Source organism: Suricata suricatta, chromosome 1, assembly GCF_006229205.1.
Source record: "Suricata suricatta isolate VVHF042 chromosome 1, meerkat_22Aug2017_6uvM2_HiC, whole genome shotgun sequence".
In the NCBI taxonomy this organism is placed as follows: domain Eukaryota; kingdom Metazoa; phylum Chordata; class Mammalia; order Carnivora; family Herpestidae; genus Suricata; species Suricata suricatta.
Window position 1 is genome coordinate 143,903,481 of NC_043700.1, and position 14,459 is coordinate 143,917,939.

Sequence of the window (14,459 nt, forward strand, 5' to 3'; positions counted from 1 at the left end):
TATTATGTGTAACTTCCAAGTGGCCTTTTTTAAAAATCTTTTTTAATGTTTATTTATTTTTGAGAGAGACAGACAAACAGAACGTGAGCAGGGCAGGCGCAGAGAGGGAGCAGGGAGACACAGAATCTGAAGCAGACTCCAGGCTCTGAGCTCTCAGCAGAGAACCCAACATAGAGCTTGTACCCACGGACAGCAAGATCATGACCTGAACCGAAGTTGGATACTCAACTAACTGAGCCATTGAGTTACTGGGTGGGATACAGGACTTAGGTATTTTAGTAAAGTCCCAGATGATTTTAATGTAGGTAGTCCATGGGTTTTGTTTTGTGAAACTTCTTTAAAACAGATATTGAGAAACAGGGTTCATACAGGTAAACCCCCTATGAGTTGTTCCTGTATATGTTCCTATGCAAAAGTCTTAATATTTTAATAAAAAAGCTTAATAGACCATGGACCATTGAGCACAATCATGCCCTCCGTGAATATTTCCTGAGAACTCTGCCGGATGCTGGGAATAGAATGGTACACAAGTGAGACAGATTCATTTTCTTCAAGAACCTAGTAGAGATAGACAGGTCAGGCGAGATTATGGGGATTACAGTGGGTCCTACAAGGTGCCGTGGAAGCACATAGAGATATTCTTAACCCAGAAGGAAATTCAGGAAAGTTTTCTCAGAGGAAGTGGCATCTAAATTGAGAACCAAAGAGTAGTAAGATGTAGGGAGAAAATGGTTATGCCCTATCAGCCAGTTTGGGGAACTGAATCATTAGACATCCTGGACCATGATTCATGACAGCACTGGGGGCAACAAGGACAAATGTTGATGACAAATGTGGCTGGTTTGGGAGCATGTCATCGATCATGAAATGGCTGGTAAGCAATACCACAGAGTTTAGATTCAAGCATAACTCTTACCCTCCACAACTTTTATTTAGTCCAATGTTCTATTTATTCAAATTAGTATCTCCTTTTGTTTCACATGCTCTTTGTTTCCAAATGATTCCTGGTACTTTTCCGATACTTAACAACTATCATGAGGTTTACTAAAATATTTTAAATATGCTTTTTTGGTAAACTTGTCATACTAATTATATTTTTAATAATAGTACTTTTAATTTATCTAGCAAGGCACCTTCATTTAAATAAAATATTCTATGCTTGTTTTTGTCAATAGTTGGTTTTATTACAAGCATTCTGCTTCTAATTACACAGATTCCTCTTTGGTGTTTTTCTTATTAGGGATAAACTCAACTGATGAGTTCAATACCCCAGCAGCTTTAAAGTCATCATTAATTTAATGTCACTCACTCTTCATTTATTAGTGGTCCTAATATCTCATCAACCCTGAAATATTTGGAGAAGTTGACCTATACAATTTGATCCCAGTTGCAGGTATTAATTAATCAAGCTCTCTGACTGCCCTTATGTTTTGCTGACAGCTTTAATATTGAAACAATCTTTACTAGGATTTTTTCTCTCCTTCACTTAAAGGACTGTCTTAGGTTGGCAAAATTTGGAAAGATATCTTGAGAAAACTGATCTGCAATTCTTATCTTAATGTAAACATAAACATTTCAAGTTGCTTAATACTTATGTAAATCAAATATCACTTTAATTTTTGACTAAAGACACCAAATAACTTGGGAATATATACTAGATGAGATTCTTAACTAGTTTATGTGAAATGTGATATGCATCACATTTTTTCAGCAGAAATTAAATGTTACTACTTTCTATAAAAATATTTCTCAATGTGTAGTTTATAGACCACCTCTATTGCTTAGGGCATTGGTTTAACATACAGTAGAATTTTAGATGTAAGTCCAGCCATCAATATTTTAACAAAGGTAGAGGATTCTTCTTTAAACCAAAGTTTAAGAATGACTCCAGAAAAATTGCCTGCTACACAGTTTAAGAAGTTTCTCTTTTCCACAATTCAATATTGAATCTATACTTCCACAGATAGTTCTGAATTGGTTTATGAACTGCATATAGAATGTGTTTCTTTTGTAAGAATTTACAAATATGGTATGAATTCTCATTTCCCTATTTCATTAAACTCTGCCTTTTGACAGTAGAACCGAAAGTCAGCATCTATAGTCACACCCCTGGATTCCAGATGGACACAAATCAACTGGGTGGAGTTGTTATTAGAGATAGAAAGATTTGAGAATTATATTGTTATACAAATTGATTTTTAATATTATTATCAGAGACGTATGTCTACCAGAAATAAGGAAACTAAATGTTAGAATTTGCTTCAATTTATATTATAAAACTAAAGGTTAAGTGTACTAAAAAAGACTACTATATTTTGGTGCTGCAAATTATCTCTTTTAAAAATTATTTTAAAATGATGTGCCAGGAACTGGTTCTCAAAACAAAAAGCCCTAATTTTTAGCTTTCCCTCCCTTTTATTTTGTAAGTAATCTTACTATGGCCAAGTTCAGGCTACAAATATGAAATCACTTTATACAGATTTCAGAAGAGACATATAATAGCATATATTTCATAGTGTCCCAGTCACATAAATATAATAATGTAATTAACTTAAAGTATATAAATATAGTAGAATTCAGCATTCAATAGTCTCTCAAGTTTTGCGTCCCTCTCTCTCCCCAACTCTCTTTCCCTCTTCCCCTCTTCCTGGTCCTCCATTAGGTTTCTCCTGTTTTCCTGTTAGACCTATGAGTGCAAACATATGGTATCTGTCCTCCTCTGCCTGACTTATTTCGCTTAGCATGACTATTGAATGCTGAAAATGAACTGAGAGTTGAAGGGGAAGGCGGGGGAAAGAGGTGGTGGTGATGGAGGAGGGCACTTATGGGGAAGAGCACTGGGTGTTGTATGGAAACCAATTTGACAATAAACTATTAAAAAAAAACATAAAAAAGAAATATATTCATTCTAGTTTTTCTAGAACTATCCCATTAATATTACTAATTAGTAGTATTGTAATGGCATGGAAATTCATTAATTAAAATTAAGTTATTAAAACATATTGTACATAAAATATATAGTAGAATTCAGTGATTTAATCAAGAAATTATGACTTTTGAAATTTTATTACTATTTTCACTGTGATTTATTTTATTGATTATTTATATAATTTAACTTTTAAAAATAACTGAATTTAACCTCATGGATGACAAAAATTTTGAAGATTGAAAATTGTCTCCCACAAGCTGATATGAGTCAGATCAAGAACAGTACAATAGCACAATGGGTTTGTATCCATTTTTGATATAGAAAAAGTATACGCCATAGTGTGTATGAAGATGTGTATTTATGTGTGCGTGTTTCATATATGGTATCCTTTTCCACTTGTAAGTAGCTTATGTAATCCCGTTCTCAGCAGGATATCCTTATGTGCACACTGCGTCACATGGTAGAATCCTGAGCACTCTGCCAATAGCTACTTCTCTTTGCCTCCGTGTTCCTGCTTCTGCTGATCTTTATTTTTTGTGTCCTGTTTTGAATAGGTTGTCACTTTTTTCTACCACATTCGTACTAAACTTTTAGTCTCTGAAGTGTCATTGTATTTTGGCTCAAGACAAGTCTGTGTGTGTGTGTGTGTGTGTGTGTGTGTGTGTATGGGTGTGTGTGTGTGTGTGGGTGTGGGTGTGTGTGTGAGAGAGAGAGAGAGAGACAGAGAGAGACAGAGAGAGAGAGAGAGAGAGAGAGAGAGTTAAGTCAAGAAAAAGAAATTGTATTCCAGTGAGGGAGCAAAAAGCACATAAGCTTGAAGCAAGATTGGGCAGAAAAATCTTACATTCTAATCTCCTTCTTTACTCTGTTATATCCTGGTATGTTTGTACAATTTGATGCAAAAACATTTCCACCATGACAAAATATCTTTTTGAAAACGTAATCTTTAGTGTCTAAGAACTTTTGTCAAGTTAGCCAAGTTTTTATACTGAAAGTAAAAGTTTATTGATAAAAACAGAAATACGTATGTTGCCCATGTAAATCCAAAGAATTGCCTTCAGATAAACTATGTTAATCACATTTTAGACAAGGAGATTTAGGATCATTACAGAAACTGGTATTGGATCACATAGAATTTTAAATCTAGAATGAAGTATAAAGAAAGACAAGATAAAGACCCTCACTGGTGCATCTGGGTGGTTCAGCGTACTACCTTTGGCTTCGGCTCAGGTCATGATCTCACAGCTCAAGCCCCACATTGAGGATGGGGCCTGCTTGGGATTTTCACTCACTTCCTCTCTCTCTCTGCCCCTTCTCCCCTCATTCTCTCCCTGTCTCTCAAAATGAATAAAAAAACTTTAAAAAAATTTTAGAAGACCCTTATTGTATAAAAAATTCAGCCACAGATGACCTAAGTCACAAATTTAGAGCTTGGATTAGAGAATAGGTCCATAGATGAAAAAGCACCTATCCTCTAATACAAGTTTATATATTAATGTGCTTATGGAATTTGTAAGAAACTCAGTAATAGTCAGTACATTAGTATCCTTGTTATTGTGTAAATTAGGTGATGGGATTAATACAGTTAGCAGATAAATCCCTTTTTTTCTCATACATTTGTTTGATGCCTAGAAAAATTTCTGAGAGATAAATATAACAAGTGGAAAGATAATTGCATCCTCTTGACTAGTTATATGTGGGGAAATATACAAGAAAAAACGTGTGAGGAATGATAGTTAGATGAAGAAGAAGGCTACTTGTTTTAAAAACTAAAAGAATAATACATAAGCAAAGGAGCAGGAGGAAAGCTCTAGGTCTTTTCCCCATGAGTTGAATATATTTGGTGGACACACGCCTTTAGATTTTCAGATTTACATTGGACTACTATCATTGGGCCAAAGTTTTCTCCTTTAGATATTTGTTGATTTAAAGCCCACAATACAAGTTGTTTTTGGCAATCTGATTGAAACATATGCTACAAACACACACACATGATTTCTTATAGAAAGTATGCAAACTGGGGCACCTGGATGTCTCAGTCATCCGACTCAACTCTTGATTTCAGCTCAGGTCATGATACCAGATGGACTCATCTGCTCAGCATAGAACCAGTTTAAAAGTCTCTCTCTCTTTCTCTCTCTCTCTGCCATTCTTACCCCCTTGTGCACGCGCAAGTACTCTCTCTCTCTCTGAAAAAGAAAAAAATGCAAACTGTGAACAAGGGCTCTATTTTAACTCACCACCATAGTCTAAGCCTTAAATCTCATGGTTGATTACAATGAAACCTTGATTACTGAAGGATGGCTGTTTATACACAAGCAGTAGAGAATGAAGCCTCCTCTCCAAGTCTGTGTAAATGTTCTGCTCTAATTAGACTAGAAGACAGGACCAGGTCACCTTTCCTAGCCATTATCCATGCATCGCTCTGAGCCTTTATTCTTATTAAGTCCTCTTCTCCTTCTGGTTGCTTGGTGTCTTATGGCCTTAATTGTTTTGTAATAACGCCTTGCTTCTAAATTTCTTCAGCTTCGTCAAAGTTGTCAGACACAACTGAAACTTTTAAAAATCATTTTAAGCTCCTGTCTATGAAATATGCCCATAGAGTTAATCTCAAAGAACATTTTAAATACTCTCAATCCAAAACAACATATTTTCCCATATTCTGTTAATAAACCAAGCTTTCAATGTTTTTAACAACTGACATCAATATTTCATGGAGTAATCAGAATTTTTCCAATTATACAATTCTTAAAATTTTGCTCTAGGTGTTAAATGACAAATCTTCCACTGAATGGGAAAGATTTTGAACATTTGCAAAACCCTGAAGTGTTTCATTATTACATTAAATCTGGGTAAATCATTTCTAAAGTCAGAATTTAAATAGAAAATAAATATTAGAATTGCTGCTAGAAGTAAGATAACTCAGGAACAACAAACCTATTAAGAAATATGAAACTATAATATTGATGAGAATGTTTTTCTCTTACATTTTCAAGCATTAAAAACTTTTTTCATAAAGGTTCTGAGAGAAATTAAAATAGTGTTGAACCTTTCAGAGTTGTTACATATAAAAATATGTAATAACCATAACTTACAAGATAGATTCTTGGCTCAAATTTATTGGATATTTAACTATTTAATGTTATTACAGTTTTTTCTTAAGTAACTGCACAGCTGGAGGAATAGAAATCTATGTGAATTTGCACTCTATTTTATTGTTTTTTTTAAGATCTTAACACAAAGTAGTTGTCACAGCATGAATCACTTCTAATAATATTTGGCAATTTGAAAAAATTGCTGACCATTCAGCAACAGTTTCAGCATCAGCAGGGATTTTCGTGGTCTTTCAATTAAAAAGAATCATTCTAGTAGTTATATTTTGATACTTTTCTTATTCACATATTTCTAAATGGGGTTAGAATATTCTTACACTTCAAAGTAGTAATTTCTTCTAAAATATCTAAGTTATCTATGGAAGGGGGTGATTAAAATACCCATCTGTTAACTGCTTTTTTTGGAATATTATTGGGAGAGATTTCAGTAAGTAGTACAATGAACCTTGAGACCGTTTGGGACAAATGTTTAGAAAACTTTAGAGTGAGATAAATAGGAGTAGTAACAAAAATATATTTGCCCTGCTTAAAAACCAAGTTGGGGCAAAGGGTCAAAGCACGTTGACTTTTTATAGTGGTACTTTTTCTATTTATTGGAAAAAAAATCCTCATTTTTGGAATCTCTAACTTTTTTAGATTGGAAGTAATTCCAACGACTGAAAAATATACTTTAAGGATAAGTGTTTAAATTACTATTACATCTATTCTATTCCACAGTAAGAACTATGGAAATTGTGACAGAAAAATGAAGTTAAAGCATCATTCCCATATTCAACCATTTGGTTAATGCATCTTAAATGCTTGGGTATCTGCTTATATCCTGTAATGGTTTTTTATTTCTATTAAATTAGGTTTTAATAGAGGGAGGGAAGGATGGTTGGAGAGAGAGATAAGGAAAGAGAGGGAGAGAGAGGGGGAGAGGGAGAGAGTGAGAGAGAGAGAAAGATAGAGAGAGCCCACAGGCACTGAGCTGTCAGATGTTGAGCTGGTCTATTAGGGCGATAAGTCAAAGTAAGTAACAGTCAAGCCTTTATTCACTCACTGCAACAGTGTAACCAGGAGGCCAGAGAAAAGATTCTAGCTCCCTTAATGTTTTGTTTTACCCTCCTGCAATGGCCCTGAGCAAGGGTTCTAAATCAACAGAGGCAAAAGAGTGGGAGAGGTCATCTCATTTTGGTAAGACACTAACAAAAGACCCCCCAATGTTTTATAAACCCAGGGAGAAATAGGGAGGGGGGTTGGAAATTGAGAATGCAAATGTACTCAGTAGTGGAGAAAATTGTCCTTATGAACATTCAATAAGAAGGTCTCAGAAGGAGCACCTGAGAAAGGCCTCCACTAAGGGCTCCCCCAACCCAGAAGTGGGCCTCCAAATGGAGGATTGGGCTAGGAATGCAGATATACACAAAAGCATGGCTGGCCAGCAGATGGGGGCTGAGTCTGGCTGCAACACCCTTCAGAGATTGTAATGCACTGCTGTGCTTCATGTCTGGTATTGAGAGACCAGCCTCTCTGTCTCCATCAGGCCCGCCAGGCAGTTACGTGAAAGATAGCATATAGGATTTTATCCTGGAGCTTGACTCTTCTGATTTTATTTAAACAAACATAAATTTTGTAACTACAATAAGTGGAAAACCATGTCAATCGCCATAATTAATTAAGACACATACATAACGATTAAACTTTAAGAATTTATATTCCAGGGGTGCCTGGGTGGTTTAGCATCCAACTTCAGCCAGGATCGTGATCTCATAGTCCCTGTGAGGGCTTTGCACTGAAAGTGCGGAGACTGCTTGGGATTCGGTCTCTTTCCCTGGGTCTCTGCTTCTTCTCCACTCATACTTTCTCTCTCTCTCTCCCTCCCTCTCTCTCTCACAAACATAAATAAATAAGTCTTACAAAAAATTTATATTCCAAGTAAATTTACTTCTGTACCAACTGAAGTATAAAAAAGATATGTTTGGACAATAGTCTTTTGAGAATTGATAAATGTAGATATAGAAAATGAAAGGAAATATTTTAAAATATGAATAAAATGATTAAACTAGTTTACCAACTCAGTTTCAGTATGTCTAATGAACAGATTTTTGATCTAAATTCTATTCTCCTTCCAAAGTTGGCTACTTTTAATTTTTGAAATCAGCATGTATTATTTTCCAGGCCTGCCTCGGTTCCCCGCCCCCCCCATAGGAAGTGTGTCTTGGGCTTTTCCCTTATTATTTTCTTTACTTTTTTTTTCTCTTCTTTTTTTTGGTGGTGGGGGTGGTTATGTTTAAATGAAGTTGCCTTTACAACACCAAAGACTTAATCATCCATTTCCTACATAAAAGGTAGCTACTTTTTTGCATGGACCTCAAGCATATTGTAGTATAGAGGTGGAATTTAAGGAAAGGTATTAAGCAGGCTGTGTTGTAGTCTATGAACAAGTAATATATTGTATCATTTATCTTGAATGTATCATAGATAAGCTGCTATATAACGATTGCCACTTCGGATAGCTGTGAAATTAGGTGATTAACTAGTTGTTACTTAACCTTCTAATTTCTGTATAAGTCTAATTACATGAAACAGAAGTTGGTGTTTTGATTTTTTACTTTGCTTTTCTGTTTTGAATGTCATTGCAACTACTGTATTGTAAATGATGGAAAATAATTGCATATGTTAAAAAAATATGAAACTTTATAAAGTAAAAAAAATAAAAAAAATTAATTTTTGAAATCAGTTTTTTCAGGTTTAATTTACATGTAACGAAATCAGTAATTATATATGTTATAACAAATATGTTCAGTTATGTTAACTATCACCAAAATCACAATATTAAACATTTCTATTGCCCAAAAAAGTCTCCACATGTATTTTTTTTTAGTAGAACTCTTCCCCTTTTCCTTGTCATCTAGCAACCACAGATTGGCTTTCTGTCACTGTGGTCTTTTCCGTTTCTATAATTTCTCATAAGTGAAATCATAGGGTATGCAGTCTTTTATATCTGACTTCTCTTACTTAGCATGATGCTTTTGAGATTCATCTGTGACTATTAGTAGTCATTTATAATTCATTTTGGGTAATTTTTCATAAACAGACACACACACACACACACACACACACACACACACACACACACACTGGGTGAAGAAAATTTATTTCATATGGATTTCCAATTATTCCAGAAAAATAAAATGATGAGAAAACTATCCTTTTCCCACTGAATTACTTTGGTACATTTGTTAAAAACAATAGCCAGTCTGGGGCTCCTGGGTAGCTGAGTTGGTTAAGCTTCTGACTTCGGCTCACATCATGATCTCTCAGTTTGTGAGTTCAAGCCCCATGTCAAGCTCTGTGCTGACAGCTCAGAGCCTGGAGCCTGTTTCAGATTCTGTGTCTCCCTCTCCCTTTGCCCCTCCCCTGCTCATGCTCCGTCTGTCTCTCTCTCTCTCAAGAATAAATAAACATTTAAAAATTTTAAAAAACAATAGCCAATCTATTTCTGGACCTACCTACATCAATTTGGTAAGAATTTTTTTTTTTAACAATATCTTCTGTGACCCATGGATGTTGTATTCTCCATTTGTTTAAGTCTTCTTCAGGCTTCAGTTAGCTAGTTTGTGGGTTTATGACCATTAATAATATTATTTCTATAAGATAATATGTTGCAGGCTCAAAAAATAGCAATAAACAAAAACTTTACATGTATTTTGATAGACTTGTTTCTAGAAGTTTATTATCTTTAGTTAAATATCAAAAATGGCATAAGGGGCTTTTGTGAGAATACTCCTACAATTATAAACCGGTCTTATTTCATCATTTGGAAAGCAGCAGTTTGGCTTTATAAATAAAGAACTTTGAAAATTTTTAATATTTATGGGGAAAGGCATGAATTATCAATTTAAAAAGAAACGACATGACAGCTGCAAATAACACATTGAAAGCCAATTTTACTAATCATGAATCCTTAAAATGCCTGCCTTTTTTTTTGAGGAGGAATGCTTGAAATCACTAGGAAGCAGAATGTGATGGCTGTTTCATGCCAAATCTATTTCAATTTTATTTTATTTTTTGCCACAGAACGTCATAATTCCAAATTTTATGTTTTGAGCAGGGATTACTTTTGTCACGAAAAAGGACTTTCTTCAAATATATTCATGATGAACTTATTGGGAGAAGAAAAAGTGAAAATTATGAGAAAATTGAAAATAGATTTGGAATGCATTCCTTTAAGTGAAGGAAACAGATAAAAACATCTTAAACACATGCTATTTCTTTTTCTTTTTTAAATTTCACATGGGGTGTGTGTCTGTGTGTGTGTGTGTGACCTACGTTGTTTCACTTTTTTTTTAAGCTTACTTATTTTTTGAGAGAGAGTGGGCATGGGGGAGGGGAGGGACCAAAAGAGAGGGGTGACTGTGGATCCAAAGTGGGACTCATAAGTAGGGACCTGGGAAGGAACCAACAGATCATTTCTCCTCCCTTTCTCCAGCTATAAACCCTATGGTTTCTGAGAAGACAAAAAAAGAATAAGCAATTATATTTGATAAGATCCTGTGTTCATATCATAAATGGACTCCTTCCTATTTTTTCTGCCTTTCATCACCTCACATCTTTTTCTCCTTCCTGCTTTCTTGATATTGCACTATAAGGAAGTATCCACATGTAAGCCTTTGAATCAAACTTTCTATTCTAGGGTATCTTAAGCAAGACAAATGACAAAGGTTAAATATATATTTAAAATTTAAACTTAGACCTTCCAATGGATTTTATTTTTTGGTATTAGATATGTGCATGTTGCCTTTTCCTTGAAAGTTGCCTTAACATAGCATATGACAAGGTCAAACTTGAGTTTATATTTCTTTAAATTTCTGTGAGTCCCAAATGATCTGAAAACAATATTCACAATCCATTCTCCTAATTCTTAATAGGAGACTATATATATTATGGACAAGCAATATGCAAGAAGGAAAATCTTTAAAGTCACTTGGATCAATTCATGCAAAGTTAAAATGAAACAATGGCTTTATAGCTCTGTTGTCACTCACGAGATTTTCCTCAGGACTCTCTTAACTAGAGCTGAGCTTTAATTTCTTGGCTTCTTAATGCTATGTAGTCCACACATATTTTAGCCTTAAAGCTTTTTTATTTTTAGATTTGAATAATAAAATTCTGTTCAGTAGAAAGAAGTTTCTTTGTTTTGCTGTAATTCTGTAACATTTTTACATCTGTTTGGCCTCTTCAACATAAATGATGTATTTTTCTTTCTCTTTTTCTCTCCTTCCCTCCCTCCTTCCCTTCTCTCACAATGAATTGTCTTTTCTTTATTAAGAAGATTAGAAGTCAAAAGATATTTTGACTTAACATAAACCCTCTATATCACCTGATTCTTAGAATTTCTTCATTATTTCTTAAATTAATTATTTCTAGGTAACAAAACAGGAATTGGAAACCCTCAAAAATTTAATAGAAAGTATTGTCTACTTGTTAACTTCAAAGAAACCAAAATAATTTAAACATTTTCATTTACATTCCAAGCCACTATCCTGGTCTAATTTGTGTGTGGAATTTTGCAAATAAATCCATCCAATAATGATTTATACCCTCTTTCAAATCTGAATTTCTAAATAATTTGGTTGAAACTTTGGGTTAAGTATAATAAAACTTGCATATTTTCTAGTGATATAACCATATATCCCTGAGAATACCTCACTATTACCTAAACCTGCAAATATTGTTAATGTGTGCCTATTTATTTTATTTTACCATTTTATGATATCTGGATGGCTCAGTCAGTTAAATGTCTGACTTTGGCTCAGGTCATGATCCCACAGTTTGTGGGTTCAAGCCCTGTGTCGAGTTCTGTGCTTGGAGCCTGAAGCCTGTTTCACATACTCTGTGCCTCCCTCTCTCTGATCCTCCTCTGCTCACACTCTATCACTCCCTGTCTCAAAAATAAACACTTAAAATTATTTTATTTTTCACTTTAGAATAGATATATAAGTATTTTATATTTTGTACTCTGTGATTTGGTTCACACTAATAGATTTTTCATGAACTTTATATCCAAATAAAATGAACTTTCTAGCATTGGATCATTAACTAGATGCATGAAAGTTAAACAAAATACAGAAGGTACTAACTATTAAAAAAGATCTATAAGTTGAGCACTTAACATCCAGTACTTAACATTGAGTAGTTCTGAGGCTACTGGGAGTAATTTAATATCCCCAAGTCCATTCCACCACCAACAAAAAGTATATCAGTTATTTAGAGCTGTGTAACAAATCCCCTAGGTCTTCATGTCTTAAGCCATAGAAATAGATAGATAGATGATAGATAGATAGATAGATAGATAGATAGATAGATGATAGATAGATAGATAGATAGATATGTGTGTGTGTGTGTATGTTTTTACATGTGTATGTCTGTATTTTTCCCCCTCACAAATCTATGTAGAGATTGGGGTATTTGCTGAGAAAACTCGTTTCTCTTTCCCCTAGTGTTTTATGGCGCAGTTCAGTACTGGGAGCTGGGATTATCAATTCACTCACATGTTGAGCAGTTGATGCTGGCTGTCAGCTAGATTTCAGCTGGGGTGTCAATTGTAGTATCTACTAGTACCTTCTATTGCGCTCTTGTCTGAAGTTTTCTACAGCATGCTGGCAATCCTCTGAAGACAATGCCTGTGGTGGGGGGATACTGAGGAAGAGAAAAAACATGATCAAAGGAGAACTCATATTACCTTTGATCATCTTGCCTTGGAAGTCACACAGCACCCCTTAGACCACAGGCTATTTAGTAAGGCAGTCAATGGCTCACTGAAATTCAATGGTATAGAAGGATCATCATAAACTCTACCTATTGACGGCAAATGACAAAGTTCTTTCATAGGATGGTAGATATTCTTGTGATCATTTTTTTTAAAGCAGGATCTGCCACACTTAGCAACCAGGACAGAAAAAAAAGATGAAAAAAAATCCTTATCTATAGCAAAACTAAATTTAATATGGCTTCATGGGTCCCCAACTAAAAGCAGGTATGTTTGCTAAGACTGGAAACACCCATGTGGTGTCACCAACTGTGTGAGACGAAGCAGAAGGTGTACAGCTCTTTAGATGAGCTTCAGAGGTAATGGACCAGTAAATGAAGTTTCTAAAGATACTAAGTCACAAGTCGAAGGATTCTCCAGTTGGAAAAAAAAAAAATCAGGAGAAGCTGAAAATGGGATGCAGAACTCCTCAGGCTGCAATGACATGAATACAAAAAAGCTGCAGAAATTAAATAAAGGTTTCTTTTAAGACCAGGTCCTGCTCTGAAGAAGGGCTGCTGAATATACTCTGTATTTAACTACACAGAAACTCAGGAAGCAAAGGGAAAATAATGTCCAGAAAAAATGGAAGATGGAAGCAGAGGAAAAGATGATGGAATGTAAAAGGGCTCATTTTGGATTCTTCACATTAACAACAGTAGCAGAAGCCCAAGCATCAAGAAACAAGGAAGGCTAGTAAGTTGGCGTAGCTCCCTCTGAGAGTTTGAGAATATGCTTTTACACAATATCTTGAGTTGGCAAAAATATATATATTTTTTAATTTTTTTAAAGTTTAGTTATTTTGAGAGAGACAGAAACAGTGTGAGCAGGGAAGGGGTAGAGAAAGGAGAGAGAGAATACCAAGCAGGCTCCACACTGTCTGCACAGAGCCCAATGTGGGCTTAAACTCATGAAACCATGAGATCATGACCTAAGCTGAAATCAAGAGTTGGTGGCTTAACTGACCTAGCCACTGAGGTGCCTCCAGAAATGGATATTTTAAACGTAATAAGAGTGGGGCCGGGATTAAAAACAATGGAGAGATTTCAAGTATTTTAGAGTCACCTATTTACAAAGGCAGTTCTAATCATCAGAACTTTTCCTACCTACTAATTAAAACTTTTATTAGAAAATAATTAATTAGAAGGTTAGATTACTAATTGCTTGGTACATTTTTAAATTTCTTTGATTAAGGCTCATATCCAATTCAAATCATTAATTTCACCAATTAGATCAATGCTTTTTTTTTCTATTCAGAGAAGCTAATTTTAATAAGACATTTTTAGATAACCTTGTATATGAAATGTTATTATCTGAAATTTATCTTCATAAGTTTAATACCTGTCATAGCCATGGTGGTCCTACATTTGGATGAAGCATTACAAAAGGTTTTGAACATTTTTCATTGTTTAGTTTCATGTAGTTCAAAATGTCTTTGTTTTAGCTTTCCAAAAATGCTACTACTGATTCTCTCTTCCCCTGCTTCCTCCAATAACAGGAGAGAGAAGATGTTTATTGAAATGTCAGTGTAATTTCACAAGCAAAACAACTAATATTGTTTAGAGTTACTTGCCCCACTGTTTAGAAAAATTAATTTTAACCTTTGATAACACGTTTATCCAGC